The sequence below is a fragment of the Anser brachyrhynchus genome, assembly GCF_964034855.1.
Source record: "Anser brachyrhynchus genome assembly, chromosome: 1".
Taxonomy (NCBI): Eukaryota; Metazoa; Chordata; class Aves; order Anseriformes; family Anatidae; genus Anser; species Anser brachyrhynchus.
Genome location: NC_137694.1, coordinates 145,239,375 through 145,256,836, shown reverse-complemented (window position 1 = coordinate 145,256,836; position 17,462 = coordinate 145,239,375). Strand labels below are relative to the sequence as shown.

The following is a 17,462-nucleotide window of genomic DNA, read 5'->3' as shown; positions in this document are numbered from 1 at the left end:
AGTTTTCTTTTGAGTATAATTTCTTTCAGTTTTCTTTTCTTTTAGGAAAAGGCAGCGCACGTGATCAAGTAAATTCTAGTTTGAAGATTTTTATATGCGGAAACAATAGACTCTTTGCCTGAGTCGTAGGCTGGCACTGCACATATATGAGTGTGTGTGTGCTTGTGTGTGTGGAGCTGCATTTATTATTTCCTGTCCCTATTTGGTTCGCCAACCCCTCTCCTAACTTGTATCCCTCCCTACCTAACTACCCACCTCATTTTGACAGCTCTTTTTTTCCTAATCCTTTAGCCTTCCTTCAGCAGGCTCTGTTGAAAATATTTTTCTGAACCTGGTTTAAGGTCCAGAGAGCATTGTTTGGAGGCTTTGGAGCAGGGTTTCATGTTAGATTTTTATTTTATTTTATTTATTTTATTTTATTTTATTTTATTTTATTTTATTTTATTTTATTTTATTTTATTTTATTTTATTTCATTTCATTTCATTTCATTTCATTTCATTTCATTTCATTTCATTTCATTTCATTGTATTTTATTTTGCTTTGGGCACAGGGAAAAAGTGGTCTAGGGCTAGACCCTCAGCCAGTGTGTGTTACTGCTGTTAGAGCATCTCCAGCGCTCAATGCATATCTTGTCTTACAATGACAGCTCTTTCTCTTTTGCTTTCAGTAGGTGAGGCCAGAGATTGTGGCTGGGAGATACACGTGATAGGGATGAGCCTGGAAAGCCTTTGGTACTCCCTGTGTGAGCCCACCCTGCTCGCACGCACAAGCAAGAGACGGCAGCATGCCTGCCAGGCCCTGCTGCAGCCTTGGGGTCCTCTTGTACTGCGATGAGCTAAGCTGAGCCCTTTTCCTCCTCCACACAGAGTGCCCTGTGTTCTTGCTGAGGAAATAAGACCACAAACTCCTTCCCCCCAAGTCCTGCAGTGATGCTTTCAGGGGATGGCTCAGGGCAGTGCCTGCAGCACAGCTGAACCAGAGAGCAGGCAGGCAGCAGCATGGCATGGGACAGCCACAGCACGGGTTAGCCTGGCAAAAAAGGTGTTTTCACAGCCTCCCAGGTGAGTTTTGTCACCCAAAGGACTGTGGCACCCAGCTAGCTATTATCCCATTCTTCTTTCAAGGCTGGCCCTGCCGTGATGCTGTCCTTCACCCACAGCTTGCAACTGCAATGGGCATATAGCTATAGGGCAGCCAAGTTAAGGTGTTACTCAACTTTTTTTTTTTTTTTTTTCCCCAGTCTCTGCAATGTTTTACATTATTACATTCCTCCGACAGTTTCTGAGGAGAAAAGTGAGTCACATTATTTAATTTTCCCCATCTTAATAGAAAGGAGCCATGCTTTTTCCACAAGTTATTGCATTATTCCTCTTTACGGTGTGGCTCTGATTTAGTGCTGGATGAAGCTCAAAAGGAGGATTAGCGTAGATATACTCCCATATGCTTGGATGCATTTCTGAACCCTGTCTGTACCATCCTCACTGCTTTTGATGGAAAAAGCTGGGCTATAAACCTGATGAGAACAGGCTTCCATGCAAGATGTTTAGTATTTCCTGCTTCCATTCGGGCTAGCAATATGGCACATCCAGCCCCTTTTGGCCCTGCAGCTCTTGGTCATGGTCTTGTCTGAAATTCAGAAAATCACAGTGGCAGAAAATGAATAGGGGAATAAAGGGAAGTTGATTTTTCTCAACTTTAATAATGTTTAGATTTGGGTTTAGTTCCACCTGTGGCTGAAACTTTGCTGGGGGTTGGGCATAGGTAGAGTGTTTTTATTATTTTAAGTGGAATTGGTTCATCTATCTCTTAGATGGTGGCATTGAAGTGTGAGCCCTGAGAGGAAGAACCTGTGCTTCTCTGTAAGATCTGTGCCTTCTGGGAAAATCAGGGCTGGCTATAAAAACCCTGACTGTATTGTATTCAAGCAAACCAGGAGCACAGGAAGAGGGAAAGGGGAGCAGAAAGAGCGAAAGAAGGAGACAAAGGAGGCTTTTCCAAAGATTTGTTGCTACAGGGAGTCGTGCTGTGATTTGGTAGTGCAAGCTTCACCATTCCTAATTCTTGCCTGGCATTTTCTGGCTGGTAATCTAGTTGTTTAATAGCTGAACACCAAGCCACATTGAACTTGATCCTCAAACTGCTGTTCTATTGTAATTCGGGGGCTTTCTTCTTTAGCTGACTTTTTCTAAAAGAATTTCTCAATAGCACTGTAACCAGTCTTTTTTTTTTTCTTTCTTTTTTTTTTTTTTTCCAACCCTCCTCTCTCCAAGAGTTTCCGAATTTGTGAAAGAGAGTCTGTGTTTTCTCAACCAAATCCTCCACTCTTAGGTCTACTAACAAACTAAGATTAATTTACAAGATATGACTGAAAATGCAGGATCTTTACATACCTGCGTAGCCAGCTGGAGGCGTGAGGCGTCCAAGCCAGCTAGGCAGACAGACACCTTTTTCACATGCCCCAGGCTGGCTCCTGCGTTGCTCCATGACTTTCTATCAATCCGTACAATGGCTGACATTGTCTGCAAGCAGCAACTCAGATTATGGCCCCTTCCAGCTGCGCTGTCCCTGACCCTGAGCCTGCCCCAGGCTGCCCACGCTCTGCCCTCCCCACCAGCACCGAGACTTCAGCTACAGCCTGCTGCTGCCTGCGAATGTTGATCCTGGTCTTGAGGGTGGCCTTGGATGCTTTTCCACAGCCAGCACAGGCACTCTGTGGGGATAACACAGAATGATTATTTTAGGGTGGATTTTCCCCTAAAAAAAATATAGTTCTACATGCACACAGTTTGATCTTCACACAAAGGATTTATATAAGAACTCACTTCCCTCTGTCGGTTATGAAAAAAAAAAAGTGTGCTGGTGGGATTTAGGGAAGTGTGCAAGCTAGAGGATAGCTGCAGACAAAAGAGAATTTTTCTTCTAAAAACAACTGCACAGCTGGAGCTCTGGCAGCGCTGCAGTCAGAAAGCCTAGGTGTTACCTGGCTGAGACAAGGGACAATGTCTGCTCAGCACCCTCCTGACACACAGATTTGGCCAGCACTTCTCAGATCCCTGTCCACTGCCATGTACATACGTACACATACTCACTGTCTTGTCATCCAATGCCCATTTTTTGGTAATCTTCCACCCTGAATGTGTAGTGTAAACAACTGGCCTGAAGGGAGTAAGGGTGAAGGAGGAAAATCTTTGTGACTCCCTTACATGCCAAATTAGATGTAAAAGAGGCCCAAAGCTCACCTGATCTTGTAGGAATAGTGTTGTTGCAGTGGCTATAACAGCCCCAAACAAACATCCCAACTCTTAAACGTCATCCAACAATATACCTTTAACTCACACTGGAGAGACTTAATGACAGATCTGCTGTAAAAAAAAAAAAAAAAAAAAAGACCCAACAGGATGGGAATAATGCTTCCTTTTGGTGCTTGCACCCACCAAAGTCTTTCTAAGGCCAGGCCACCACCTACAAGTGTAACACCAGCTGACTGTGTCCAATCTGCTTTGTGGTGAGAGGGAGATATGCACATCAGTCTGAAGTTGCTCAAGTTTTGTCCATCTTGGGCTGGCCCTGTTCAGATATCTCTGCTCTCCCATGGAGCGAGTCCCAAATGCAAAAACAGAGCCTAACAATCAACGTGTGTGCTTGCCCTTAATGTAGCATGATGCTTGAAACGGAATATAAACAGGGATGAGGCTTTAGATCTTACTCAATTCTCAGTGTAACTTTGAGGTTGTCAGGCAGTACTGAAGTGAGAGATCTGGAGTAGGAAAATTAGTGAACACAAAAGTCATGATATTTACTCAGTTTATGCGAAACCTGCATAACTGGCGTGTAATTGTTTTGCTAAGTGAGCCTTGAAAGCAAAAGTCTTGATAGCTGTCAAATATCTTCTTTGTAGTAGTGTGTTGTCCTCAGAAGCTAATCAGTAGAACTTGCTCAGAAGAACTTAATCAGCAGAACTGAGCACATTGTCAGTGCTTAACAAATAATAAATTATAATAATAACAACAGTTCCTTTTGACACAACCTATCAAACTTTTGCTTTATTTCTGGGAGTGCCGCCTTTGCCTCTAGTTAAGATATGATACCTACTGCTGCTCTGCTTACTTTGGTTGAGAGGATCGGTGATACAACCTAACAGGGTGGAAGTATTGATCGAAATGAAATTTTGACAAATGGCTGAAAAAGAATCCTGAGAAAGTTCCTAGACCATTCCTTTTCACTTATTGATGTTACTCCTAAGACTCTAAAAGAGAACGTAAAAGTATATTTGATCAGTTCAATTGTTAAAATGTAACATGCTATGCTTACGTGTTAATAGAATCACTTTTGAATTTCCTGATAAAAAAAAGAGAGAGAGAGAGATTCATTAGGCTTTCCTTACAGAAAGGTGAATGTATCCAGCAGCACATCTATTATTATTAATTATTATTATTATAAGGGGATTGGATAGCTCAGAGGGCTGTTAACAGATCTGAGGCTATCACTTCTTTGTCACCATTGTAATTTGGCCCAGGCTGGGAGTTACTGACAATCATTTCATCTTCTGATTGTTTGGTGGCTTATATGCAATTAGTTGGTGGGTTTTGTTCACTTCCAACAAGACACATATCCACATTATAAAGAAAACCACCGGGTCAGCTCTAAGCTGCCGCTAATTGTCGCAGGCTTAAATGGAGCCGTGTCAATTTATCCCAGTTGAGGATCTGACCGAGGATCACAACTGGCATTAATTAGCAGATGTGTTATCAGACGCCGTGGAGATGCCCTGGGTAGAGTGACAGTGGGCAAGCGCCGTGCCATCGCAGCCGGTGGAGCAGTGCCCAGTGCTGGCAGGTGGGAGCTCCAGGTCACCCCTGACTGGGGCACCTTGGTGGCTTCTGCTGCCGTACAGCCATCGCTGTGCCACCAGCCCTTGGGCAGAAGGAGCCCCAGAGCTGGGGGTGGCCAGTTTTTAGAGCCGAAGCAATGCAAGACAGCTACTTAAAATCTGGGAGGGGGTAAGCATGCAAGGAGAAAGGGAGGAAGTACTAGGGCTGAGCTGACTCCTCCTGGAGCTGGATGTGTATGAGACTGTGCTGCTAGAGCTAAATGAAAGCCCCTGGCTCTGATTTTCTGGAGGTATGTATGCACCATCTGAGCTAACACTGTAATGCTGGCTGCATGTATGTGACAGAAGGGTGGAGAGATGCCACTGAAAATACAGGTACACAAAGTCCACAGGACAAATCTGGACTTCACATAGCTCAGGGAGTAATCTTACCAACCTTCACCAGCTACTAACAGTCTTTAAAAATTAGCTCCAGTTCATAGCCCCCATGGTTTTTGGTGCACTTGGAAAATTTTCCTTTTCATTCTGAGACCTTTTCGTAACTCACAAAAGGGAAGAAACAGGAGAGTGGGAGTTCAATATTAGTGGAAATGAAGACGTTATTACACTGATCTAGTTGATGGGAAGATACAGAATATCTGAGGAAGGTGCAGTAGTAACTGCCACCTGCAAACTCTCCATCTACCTTTCTGCAAACTCTTTATTCCTATTTTAAACAAGATATGAAAAGATGTTCAGGTACCTATTTTCTGTGGCAAATCTGGGTCCCAACTCTGAATAGGCATCTCTGGGCCTAAAGACACAAAAGGAGATGACTGAGACTCGGGTGGGATAGAGATATTTAGCTTAAAGATACCAGTCCACACATCTGCAAAGTTCATCACCCATATTTTTGTTAATAAAAATATCAACATCTAAAATCCTTCTCCTGCTCGTGCCTGTTGGCCCGGCAGTCACCAGCTTAGCTGGGCTGAACTTCTCAGCAGCTAACCCCTGATTTGCTTCCTCAAACTATGCATTACTTTGCCCACAGCTCTTAAAAAAATGACCTGGCAAATCATGTGTAACACACAATCAGGATTGAGCAGCATACAAAACACAGCAGCTGTCTTCACTTCAGAATAAATACATTCGATGTCTACCTGAGCTTCAGGGGTTTCAAGCCCTTGTCTGCAAATCTGTATCTCCAGGAAGCTACGAACCAAATATTCTCGGGGGTAGTTATTTTCCATACTTCCTGCAGAAGTGGCGCTGGCACACATATGGTTCTCTAGGAGGAGTTTAAGGCAATGAGGTGGAGAATAAGATGCCTTTTCCAGCCCTCCTCTGCTGACTTAGCTTGCTCTACGCTTAGTTTGGATTGGCACAAGATAGAGGATTTCATTCAGTATACTCATTGCCGTGTAAGGCATTTCAAGAGTATTGGCTTCACAGACTAATAAAAATACAATGATTTTTCAGAAAAATCAGTAGAATATATCCTCAAAGGATATACAGATGTGATGATTATTGGAGTTTTAATTAAAATAGCAGGTAAAATAAGTATTATGGTGTGTTATTATTTCTAAGATAACAACAGAATAAAGGTGCCCATTTCTTTCTCGAGTGCAATTTCCTAAATGAAAAAGTAAACATTAATATCTTCAGAGATCTTACTGATCTTGTACGATAATTTAGAAAAATATCTCTATTAGGGATAGTTATATATGCTTTTTGTTGGAAATGCAATCACAGAATATGCACATAGCTGCAATCTGTAGACAGATTAAGTAAATTAAATCACTCAATGTCTTTTTTCAATAGCTCTAAAGTTAAAAGTAATTTGCAAAGAAAATACTCAGTTTCAATTGGTTTGTAATATCTGTTAATGATCTTTGGAAAAATTTCTGATAACACACGGGAATTCCCTCAGGGACAGGGTTGTGAATAAGTGGATTTTTTTAAGTTTCAGATGTCATTAGCTAGTGATTTCTTTGAAGTAAAAAGCTGTTACAGAATAAATTGCAGAGGTATACAAGTGAACAGGACAATCATTTTTATGAATAATACACATTTTTCTTTTCCACCGTGCTTTCTGCCCCCAAAAGAAAAAAAAATCCAACTTGTCATTACAAACATACTGGAATCACAACTGCATGGAGATTTTGTTCTTATTTTATGTGTATACTCTGTCTTTACATGAATGTACAGAATGCTGGTGCAAAAATCCTAGTGGAAGGATCTTTTTTGCTCTTTTTGATGTGGTATTTATTTATTTATTTTTTCCCTGGCAGATAACTTTTTCAGCCCACAAGGCTGAAACACTTCCTGTGACTGAAATGGCTCCAACACAGCTATTTCCTAGAAGACATTCTCCCTGATTTCTTGTGGTGCCTGTAAGATAACTGGAGATGCAGGTAAGTGCAAACATGGAGAAAAAGGGCCTCTATTCTCATGATACCTTGTTAGCATGAAGTCTCTACCACCTTATTGACAGTTCAGTGATAAACCAGATATCCAGATACCAGACACCAGAATAAGGTAACATTTCTCAGAAAGGTCAATGAGAGATCTCCTGACCTCTGCCCCTATCTGAGGATGTCTGGAGTAGAAAAGAGCAACAGAGGCATACTACACCTGCTATGACTACACCTGCCTGTGGGGAACATTGCCCTGCCTCAAGGTTCAGCTGTACAATTCAGCCATGTGCAGATGAGGATGAGCCTTATGTCTCCATGAGTTCCTTGTGTGTGGGTGAGGTGTGTGTGGGTTTAGACAGAGACTGGAGACACTTTGAGGGGATGCTGTTCTGGGTGATGGGGGACTAGGACTCCTGGGTATACTGTCACACAGATAAGCCTAGTTTCAGCCTTTGAGCTTTTGGTTTCCTCACCTTCCTTCTAACCTCTTTTCCCAAGGCCTTATTTGACTTTCTGTGCTTTTTCCTGATCTACACACAGGGCTATAAAGCATACCATGCTACAATGAATATGGTTATTCCCTTCACACAGGGGTGGGGGAGAAAGATTTGCCCAGCTTTAGTAAGAGAGGTGAACAGCTACAAGTTTGGAAAGTCTCCTAGCCTTCCCTGGGTCTCTGAAAGCCCAGCATAAGAGTCCACACTAATCCTGATTATCCATAAGTAGGTCAGACAACCTCCCATTTCCCAGACACCGGTGTTCAGTGATGCTCTGTAGTTACTCAAAGAATAATGAAATTTCCTCCGGCATGCTCCGATGCCAGTCACTGGCATTGGTAAACACTAAGATGCCTTAACTGTGACAGAGGCCAATACCAGATGATATGGAAAGGGACTACTCCTTCCTGCCTATTTAAGTGTATAACAGTTTACCAGGGAGACGATACCATTCTGACTCCATCTATTATCTAACATATATCTAGAACTACTGACATTATTGCATAATACCTGGTAGTAAAATTCTCTTTTTTTTTTTCTTCTCAAGACTAGGAGCAACCATTATTATCATCTAGTCTGATCTTCTGCATAATATATGCTACTGAACTTAACCCAATCTGAACTTTGTGTGAAGATTTGCTTTTATGCCTAAAAATGCCTGCTCATTTACAAATATGATGCTGTTTCTCTGAGTACTATCTATGCAGCAGCAAGTTCCATTAATTAACTGTACATTGTTTGGAAAAGCAATACCTCTTATCCGTTTGAAATTTGAAACCTCTTCATTTCACCTTGCAGGATAGGAAAGGGTTTTTATTCCTTTGCTGCTAATTAGGTTGGAGGATCATGAGGACAAAATGTTATTTATATTACAGTCATGCTTAAGTAGAGCTCTGACGAAGCCTGGGGATCCCACTGCACAAACTGAGGGAGACTGTGCAATTCCTTTGGGGCTGAGACTATTTGAGTAGACAAATGGCACATTTCTGAAAGAGCTGAATGATTTCACAGAAAAGAATGTTAGACGAGTCAATGGATTCATACTTCTGAATCACCTGTGCATTTCTGAAAAATGAATCCAAAATTTGAAGGAAAGAAAGGTATGGAAAAATGAATTTTCTGAAACTGAGACTTAAAAATGAGTATGGAAGTAGTTGATGAAAATAAAAAGGTGTTGCTAATATGCAGCACTGCCCATAGGTCACTTTGGCTTCCAGAGGCTCATGCTCTGAAAGTCCTCCCTTTAAGAGAGCAGAATGCACTGAGGAAAGAATTTGCAATATGTGTTTCATGCAAGGTCCCTAAACCTTCCAGACAGAGGACAAGGGCATCTTCTAGGTTAACTCAGGCAACAGAGTTTGTTCCAAGTTAATGGAAAGGTTTCATGTAAAATCTGCAGTCCCATGAGGGTGAATCAACCCTGAGAGACAGGCTGGGGCTTCTGTTCTTTATCTTTTCTCAAGAAATTCCACATCCTTTTGGCTTTTATCATTTTTATTGCCATTCTCTGGACTTGTTCTATTTCTACTTTCTTTTTTTCAGGGATGAGGTGACCAAATTTGAAGACAGTATTCAAAGTGAGGATGTGCCACTGATTTATATAATGGCATTATAATATTTTCTGTATTATTCTCTAAAACTCTTTTCTTCGTACAAACCCCATAAGATTCTTTTTAATTCTTTGAACTATAGTGCCTTTTAACATCTGTAGTTTACTCTGATCAGATTTTGACAAAGGAATAAAAGGCTCCATTTTTCACATAGAATTTTATTTATTGTTTGAACTTTAGAGGAGAAATTGGTTAACTTACAATTTAAAATTCTTGGCAATGTAGACCATTGGGCAAGGATTTCATTATTAGTCCTTCTATACTTTCTAGTAAGAAAGTGCAAGGCTGAAAGTTGGTGTACAAGGTCTTGGTTCAAAAGACTTGAATTTCGTACTATAAACACAGCCAAAGACTTATTTGGAGCTGCGAGATTGCCCAAAGATATCAGACGTCATTCTTCTGTACCCCCTTCCTGATGCAGGATGCTGAGGCTGTGCACTTACATGGCATCCAGGCAGTGCCATGCATGTATGCAAGCAATACCTGAGCACTGCGGTCTCCTGTTTACTGTACCTCATACCTCCACACTAGGTCAGGGGAAGACCCCTTTGAAAATTTGGTGCTTGATGACTGCGGAGGGTGAAGGTCTTGCTGTCATGTCACAGCTGGGCATGATGCCTTCATCAACATATTAGAAAAAGCTCAAGGAAAACAGCTACATCCATTCTGTTGCCTAAGACACTTCCCGCAGCTACCGGCTTGCCTTAGAGTTACCAATCCAAGTGCTGACCCTGCCTGACCCTACTTATCTTGTAAAAGCTGACAAGATCACAGCCTGAAGCAGTATAGCCACAGGCTCAATACTGGCTACCAAAATGTCTGTTTAGTGTTTTCAGGAAACACTGCTCTTAAGATTTACAATACCGGCTGCTAGAAATATAGACAACACCAAAACACAGCCCTGACCCCTGAATGTTCAGCCTCACTTAGACAGATATTTGTGCCTCTCAAGGGGCCAGCACTGAGTTGCCACAAAATAGTTATTCCCTACCTTTGAGTGAGCTGGAATTGAAGCATCTTATGAATGTATACATGCAGATACTGGGGAGAAATATTTGAAGACTACAGTCCTGAGTTCAGAATTCATTGTTAGCTTTTTTCATCTGTTGCATTACTACTTTTACAGTAGAAAGAGCTCTGCCATTTATGTGTAATATCTTTTATTTATTTATTTATTTATTTATTTATTTATTTATTTATTGGTTTAGTATAGAAAATTGTCTTAATTCTTCCATGACCAAAGCGATTTTTCGTCAGAATTTATTTTAAGATGAACTGTAAGTTTCTTCCCTAGCAAACATTTTAGCTTCTCTGTATGAAAGCAAACACATATTTTCCTGAATATCTTAAAGGATAAACACATGTTTAAATACCCAAGAAATATTAAGGGACCAATCTGGTTTAGTTGTTTGTACATTCATACACAATATAAATTCATAGTTCTTGCAGGGTGGGGTTTTGTTGTTATTGGGCTTTGTTTTTGTTTTTTAAGAAAACCAAAGACATGGAAAAGACACTGAGGTCTTATTGCTCCTATCGGAAACTTTTGCTGACTACAGCAAGAGTTGGATTGGGCCCAGAGAAACCAAATACACACAAGGAAGAATGAGTTGGCCATGCAAGCAAGGAAAATCACAAATAACGGATGCACACAAATTAGCAATGTACCTTTTAGGTCACCCAGGACAGCTTGCTGACACCGTGGGGTTGTTTCCTATGGCATATTTTTTGGTTGTTTTCTGTGCCTAGATTAAATATCCTAAGTAAGGCCATGTCCCTAGGGAGAGATTGTGCTGTCTAGTGTATCTTGTTAGATTTTTTTTTTCTTCCCCTTTCTCCACATCCTAATTATGTTCCTTTGCAAACCCCCTTCTTTTCCTTCGTGGATGCTATTTACCTCCAGTGTCTTTAGATTACAATGATGTTGCATTTAGTTAACATTAAGTCAGCCCACACCTATTTAGCTCATTTAATTTTCTCTGATAAATCACTCCTTTCAGTCCCCTGATTCTTCTTCTTCTCCTCTTGTCCCATTCCTGCCTGTCAATATCTTTTGTGGTTATGAGATTTTAAAGATGTGATGTATTTCTCTTAACTAACGACAGACCTGGTATAGATCTGAGCACCCTCAATGTCTTCTCAATGAAAAACACTCCTGATGCATCCAGGGGAAGTCATTGGTTCTTTGAGCAGACACACAGGTATAGTATCCTGTTCAAACCATTTCCTTGGTACCACTTCTTCTACTGATCAAAACAAACAAACAAACAAAAAACTATGAAAAGAGTTAATATAGTGGTTCAAAATCCAAATACTTGAATACTTGTCACTATGGATTTATTTTATTTTTCACAACCTTAGGAGATAGATTAGCATGGATGAAAAGATATTTGTTGCTGTTGTTGATGTTTTCAAACCCTTGGTCATGGACATCACAACCTAAAATTATGGAAGACATTGTCTTGTCTGGTAACTATATTTAAGTGCCACTAGAGTACATTGTAGAAAGTAATTATATATATAGTCACAAGCTTAGCTGTTCACTTCAAGCAATAAATTCTGATCAACAAACAACACTCCTTTAGTTCTAAATGAGATCTTGGTTGTAATTGAATGTCTTTACCTTTGTGTTCTCTTGGATTGGAGGAATATCATTTTAATCTGCTCTCTTTAAATTTTCATTAAGGAACGTTTCAGCTACCTGCAGCCTCATCTGATGATGTTTAATGATATCAGCTAGCTCATTCTTCCATGCACCAGCAGGGGCTTCTTTAAATTGGTCAACTGTACAGAACATTGTTTTTGAGTTTAATATACTTGGAATCAACCTTTAAAAATAATGACATCTCTACAGACAGTTTATATACACAGTGCACACACATATGTGCGTGTATTTATGTGTGCATGTGTGTGTATGCATATATATGCATAACTGCACACTTTCATACAGAAACATTGATCCTATTCACCTTCTTGAAAACATTTCAGCTAGTATTAACATAAATGTGCTGTTAAATTGGCAGTGTTATACATTTTTGTTAGAGTTTACTTCTGTAACCTAAAATAAGAAAGATAAGCTGTGAAACTCATGCAGCTGATGACATAATCCTAGGATCTCGTGATGCTGAATCTCATATTTCTAGGAGTGTAGGATGGATGTTCCTTGCTGGATAATTATGCTGCCTATTGCAATATATGTTTCCTTGTTTTCATGTGGGCACTGAGATGTTCAAACCATTAAACATATATGGTATAATGAGTCCTGTGTTCCTTATTTATTCTAAAGAAGGCATTAACTTTCTATGGTTGTTTTATTGTATAATAAAGCCAACTATTCTAAGAATCTGTGATGAACATAGCAATAAGCTGTGACAATATGCATATTTACATTTAATACTGATGTCCAAATGTACATATGCGCATATAAATATGCATATATATATGTACAAACAGTCAAAGAGAGACATATACACAAATTAAATACAACCAATTAGGATGTGGCATAAATAGATTCAAAGCTTACCTGTTATGGCTATGTAAAGGGAAAATCTGAGCCACAAAGACTCACAAGAAAGTAAAGCTCAATACACTCCATTGGCTCGTTACCATTATGCTCAACAGTGACAGGCTGTATGCTAAGACGGGGTACCAGCAGACATTCGCAATGACAGCTGGTTCAAAACAGAGCTTTCAAAATAGTGCAACACCCCTAACTTCCTTCCAAATCCTGGTGTTTGCCAGCACTTAACTGAGGCTGGCTCTTAAGGTCAGATGTTCAGATAGAAGTTATTTGGAAAGAATCTACTTCTCTGGATTTGAACTGTTTTTATGTTCAACATACAGGCTCTTCATTGCCCAAGAGTTTGTATTTGAGCTAACACCTGGGTTGTGCTTGGCTGTTACCTGAAAAAATGATGGACGTTTCTCCCTGGTACCATGACTTATTTGCCTGAGATTGTCCTCTATCAAATTCTTCACTCTTTTGTGGGGTACAGAAAGTGATAGTCATACACTAGCTTTTTGTTTTTACTGGGGAAAAAAAGAAAAAAAAAGAAAAAGAAAAAAATCTGTTGAGAAATAGAGGAAAAGTGCCTTCTTTTTAATATCACCTATATTACATGTACTGTGTTCAGTCAATTAGGGACACAAGAAACAAACAAACAAACAAACTCCCAAATTTGGTTTGTCCTGGGTGACTTTTCCCGGTGGATGCATATAGAATCTGGAAATAAACACACTCCTCCTTTGGAAAGAAATGCAAACAGGGTTTATCTATTTGCATTTGAACTCAGTGAAAAATAACCAGGCACAAAAAGCAAGCTTGAAGATAAAGACATGAATATAAGCAAAGCAAAATTTCACCAAGCTAAATTCTGACACACTGTTATAATTGCTACACAGAACATGAGCTAATTCATTGTTATATTGTGCTGGTGAAATAGGTGTGTATTACACAGGGGGCAAGCAAAGGAGCTTACACTGGGATGTTATTGACTTTGCTGAGCAGCCAGTATGTGGGGAGCATGCCACGAACAACCTTGTGAAAATGAGGCTGGTAAACCAACTTGGTCTTGGAAATGACTTCAGGGTGGGTAGAATAATATTTTAAAATTATGATAAATTGCAGCTGCAGAAGAGGAATATTAATTGTGTGCAGTTTACCATTTACCATATCACCTGGGGACCCCAAGCCCTAAGCGTCAGATCTTCAGGGGAATTCAGACAGCTAAACATGCTGCTCTTTGGGGATCTTCAGTACTGCCCAGACACGCCTCCTAACAAAATTAAGGAGACCCAGCTATCGGGGCTCTTCAGAAAAACATTGTTCACTCCTGGGGAGCTTTCTACATTCCCAGACTATTGACACTGCTTCAACTGGAGATGCCTCTGAGGAGACGCTGAGGGGAATAGGATGAGTCTGTGCTCATTTCTGGGGGAGGTATGGCTCTCTTGCAAACCAGAGGCATGTGCAGCACTGCTTCCCCGCAGCACGTGTGCTTGGCTTACCAACATCCATCCCACCAGCTCCAGAGCAGCATGCAGTGTGGGCTGCACACTCTGGCTGGTGATGCTCCTGTTTGCCATCAGCCTTCCCTCCTGGATCGGAGCTGCTACCAATTGCTGAGGGGTCGCCAGGAGCAGCTCCCTCTGGTGAACCTCTTTTGTGCTTTTATCTCCCTCTTCTTGGCAGTAAGCTGCCACTGGCTCCCAGCCATGGCCCTCTCGCCCTCCCCAGTGCCCAGACTGCATGCTCAGCCAGTGCCTACTTCTCTTCCAGCAGCTGGCCCTTCTTTTCCTCCACAGCTGGCTGCTGCCCCCTACTGTGGTAATTATTATTTATTATGGATATTCAGTGTACATTATGTGTCTAGAGTCCAGTATTGTCTGAATCAGTACCAGGGTCCCACTGTGTGGGCAGAAGCACGCAGCAATACACTGTTGTTCCACTCGACTCTCACGCAGGGACAGACTGAGGGGGAGGGAGTCAAGGTGACTGTTGGCACCTATTAGCACTATCTGATGTGACACGTACTCTGTGTCCTGTTACATGACTCTGGCGACAGCACAGCTGAGTGCAGAACTGCTTTTTCTCCACCTTGCTATCAATAGCAGGTCTCCTGCTATTTTTGCTATCTAGCAGGAAACACTTGAGGTGTTTTCCAAGAGTCATGGTTGCTGCTCAGCCACAGCTTAGCTCCGTGTAGCTGTGAATGCAGATATTGTTTGGTGCTCGGTTGCTGTCAAGAAGTGATGCCCTTAGACCCCAGCATGGCTTAGTTGGGCATCATTTCCTTTCCTGTTTCTCTCCCCCACCCGCTTCTCCAGGAGTCTCTGTTCATTCCAGACCCTTTCTGCATTTGTTTTAATTCTTGCACTTCAACCGTCCTCCACACCTTGCCTCCCTGAACATATCACCCTAAGGTAAATACAGAACAGCTTTAGTTCTCACAACTTAGCGTACAAGCAAAAGCACCTGGAAGAAGCAGCAGCTTACGTACATTCAGAAAAATACAGAATCCTAAACATATTTCAAATGCATGTACATGCGTGAGAACTAGGTTCTCGGCTGTCGTGGTTAGGTTTAGCTCTGTTCAAGATGATGGAGTAATACTGTTTTGTGGCAGTTGAGGATCTGTCCCAGTATGTAAATGTAAATATCTATTTTTACAAGCCCTCCTACAGTTTGCTTTAAAAGAAAGCTTTCTTTTTAGACACTGAGAGCGTACAAGCCAGTCAGAAATGTCCCAGTTTCTATATTTTGTTTAATTCCTACCTCTGACTTCCTTTGAAATCTAATGAATTCAAAAGAGACAGAATGAATTAAAACTGAAGTAGTTTTGCCTCCAGTGCACTGGGCCTGCAGGAACTGAAAAACAAAACAAAACAAGCAACAAACAACAACAAACAAAAAAACAGGAGAGAAACTGAAAGAGTACATGGTCATGTAAATCCATATAATTTAAAATGTTTAATGGTAAGCAAGCTCACCAAACCTAACAAAATTCACGCTGTCCTATTGCTTGTGGTCTTCTTCCCTTTCAACTAGCTGCAGCAGGTTAATGTCAAGAGCAAATACTCATTTATGCAATCTCAGTATCAGAGCACTATCTGCCATGAATCACTTTTAAAATTGTTTTGAGTTTACATCAGATTTCTTCCTCTGCATGCTATCCACACAGATACCCACACCCTTTATTTCATATGTATCTATCAAGTGGGCTGGAGCTACAGTCCTTGGATACGGAGTATTCAAACCTCAGAGCTTTACAAGTTTGAATCCAGGAACTGATTTGTCCTTTTTTATGATAGGAACCACATGTGCGACTTGGATTCAGATCTGGAGTAGACTCTAGATATGCTAATTTAAATACATTAGGATTTGGGATCTAGACTTGTTTATTCATAATAAAACTAGTCCGAATAACCCACTTCTCGGTGCTCAAGTTTCCCCTTACCAGAAAGAGGAATATTCATATATTTACTTCCTCTGGATTGATTTGTAATTAATTCCAGGAACACCTCATCTTCAAGATCTTTTTCCCATATTTATTTCTACTATCCTCTATAACAATTGCTTATTAGTGACCTCTGCAAAACCTTTTGAATATTTGGATCACTTGCACATGGTCACCCTCCTCTGACAAGTCCCTGTTTTCCCACCATCCCTCTGAAGGCCTTTCCAATGGTTCCTCAAAATATTCTGGTCATACGGAGAGGTACTTGTCCCCTGGTACCAGCCTCAGTCATTTGAAAGACTGAGGAACACCCTCATGGGGTGTTCCTGTCCAACAAACTGTCTCTTTAGCTACTGTTCGGAACTGGTTTCTTGGGCTCCCTAAAACTGTGGTAAACTTCAAAGCTCTGCAATTCCCAGGATTTTCCTCGTCTCCTTTTGAAGACAGGCAACATAATAGGCCTTCCCAGCTTTCTTGTGCTGCTACATTTTTCAAGGGAAGAAGGCTTCCCCTTGTCAGTATCTTGGCTTTTTCTCACTTTATTTCCCCTCAGAACTCCCAGATGAACACCATCCGGTTGTGGTGATTTACTGCACTTGAGTTTCTCAAGTTACTCTACAACTTCCTCCTCAGAGACTTCAATCTGTATAAAGGCCGCACTCTGATTTTCTTTGCAAAGTGCCTTTGGCACAGGAATTTCTGTGCGACTCTCAGCAGCAGACATGATGCAAGAGATTCATTTAACTCCTCTGTTAGCTTGTTGCACTTGTCTCCTGACCCACTTTACACGGATTTGTGGGGATCTCTGGGGCATTTCGGTGCATAACCCAGCGTAAGATTTATATTCACCTACAGGTGAGGCCTAGCTCTCAGCTGGTATTCTCTAGCTGCTCCCCTGAAGGATGTTTCTGCACATTGCTGCAGCCACTCTCATCAAACCTTATTCAGCTGCCTTATTAAACCCAGAATCACTGCTCTGCACCGCATCTGTCACAGGTGGGTTAAATGCTCGCTGGTGCAAACCAGTGGTCCCCCTGGGAAGATGCTCTGAAGAGGAGCAGCTCCCTGTAGGAGCTCTCTTCTCCAGCGACATGGCAAGTGGCCCCCCGGCATGCAGCAGCAGAGGGACAGGCTGGGTGTTCAGCACCACAGAACGGGAAGAGCAAGA

At 41.3% G+C, this 17,462-nt stretch overlaps 1 long non-coding RNA gene across 7 annotated transcripts in view; it reads left to right on the top strand.

The window, feature by feature from the left end:
- LOC308198931 overlaps positions 1-17,462 on the top strand; it is a 52,374-nt gene that overhangs the window by 27,555 nt on the left and 7,357 nt on the right. For 3 of the 7 annotated variants that reach the window (XR_013954287.1, XR_013954288.1, XR_013954289.1), the window contains exons 3-4: positions 7,106-7,228; positions 9,271-11,539. This is a non-coding gene — a long non-coding RNA (uncharacterized lncRNA). The remainder of the gene's footprint in view (positions 1-7,105; positions 7,229-9,270; positions 11,540-17,462) is intronic. The other 4 variants (XR_013954283.1, XR_013954284.1, XR_013954286.1 and 1 more) reach the window with 3 other exon arrangements.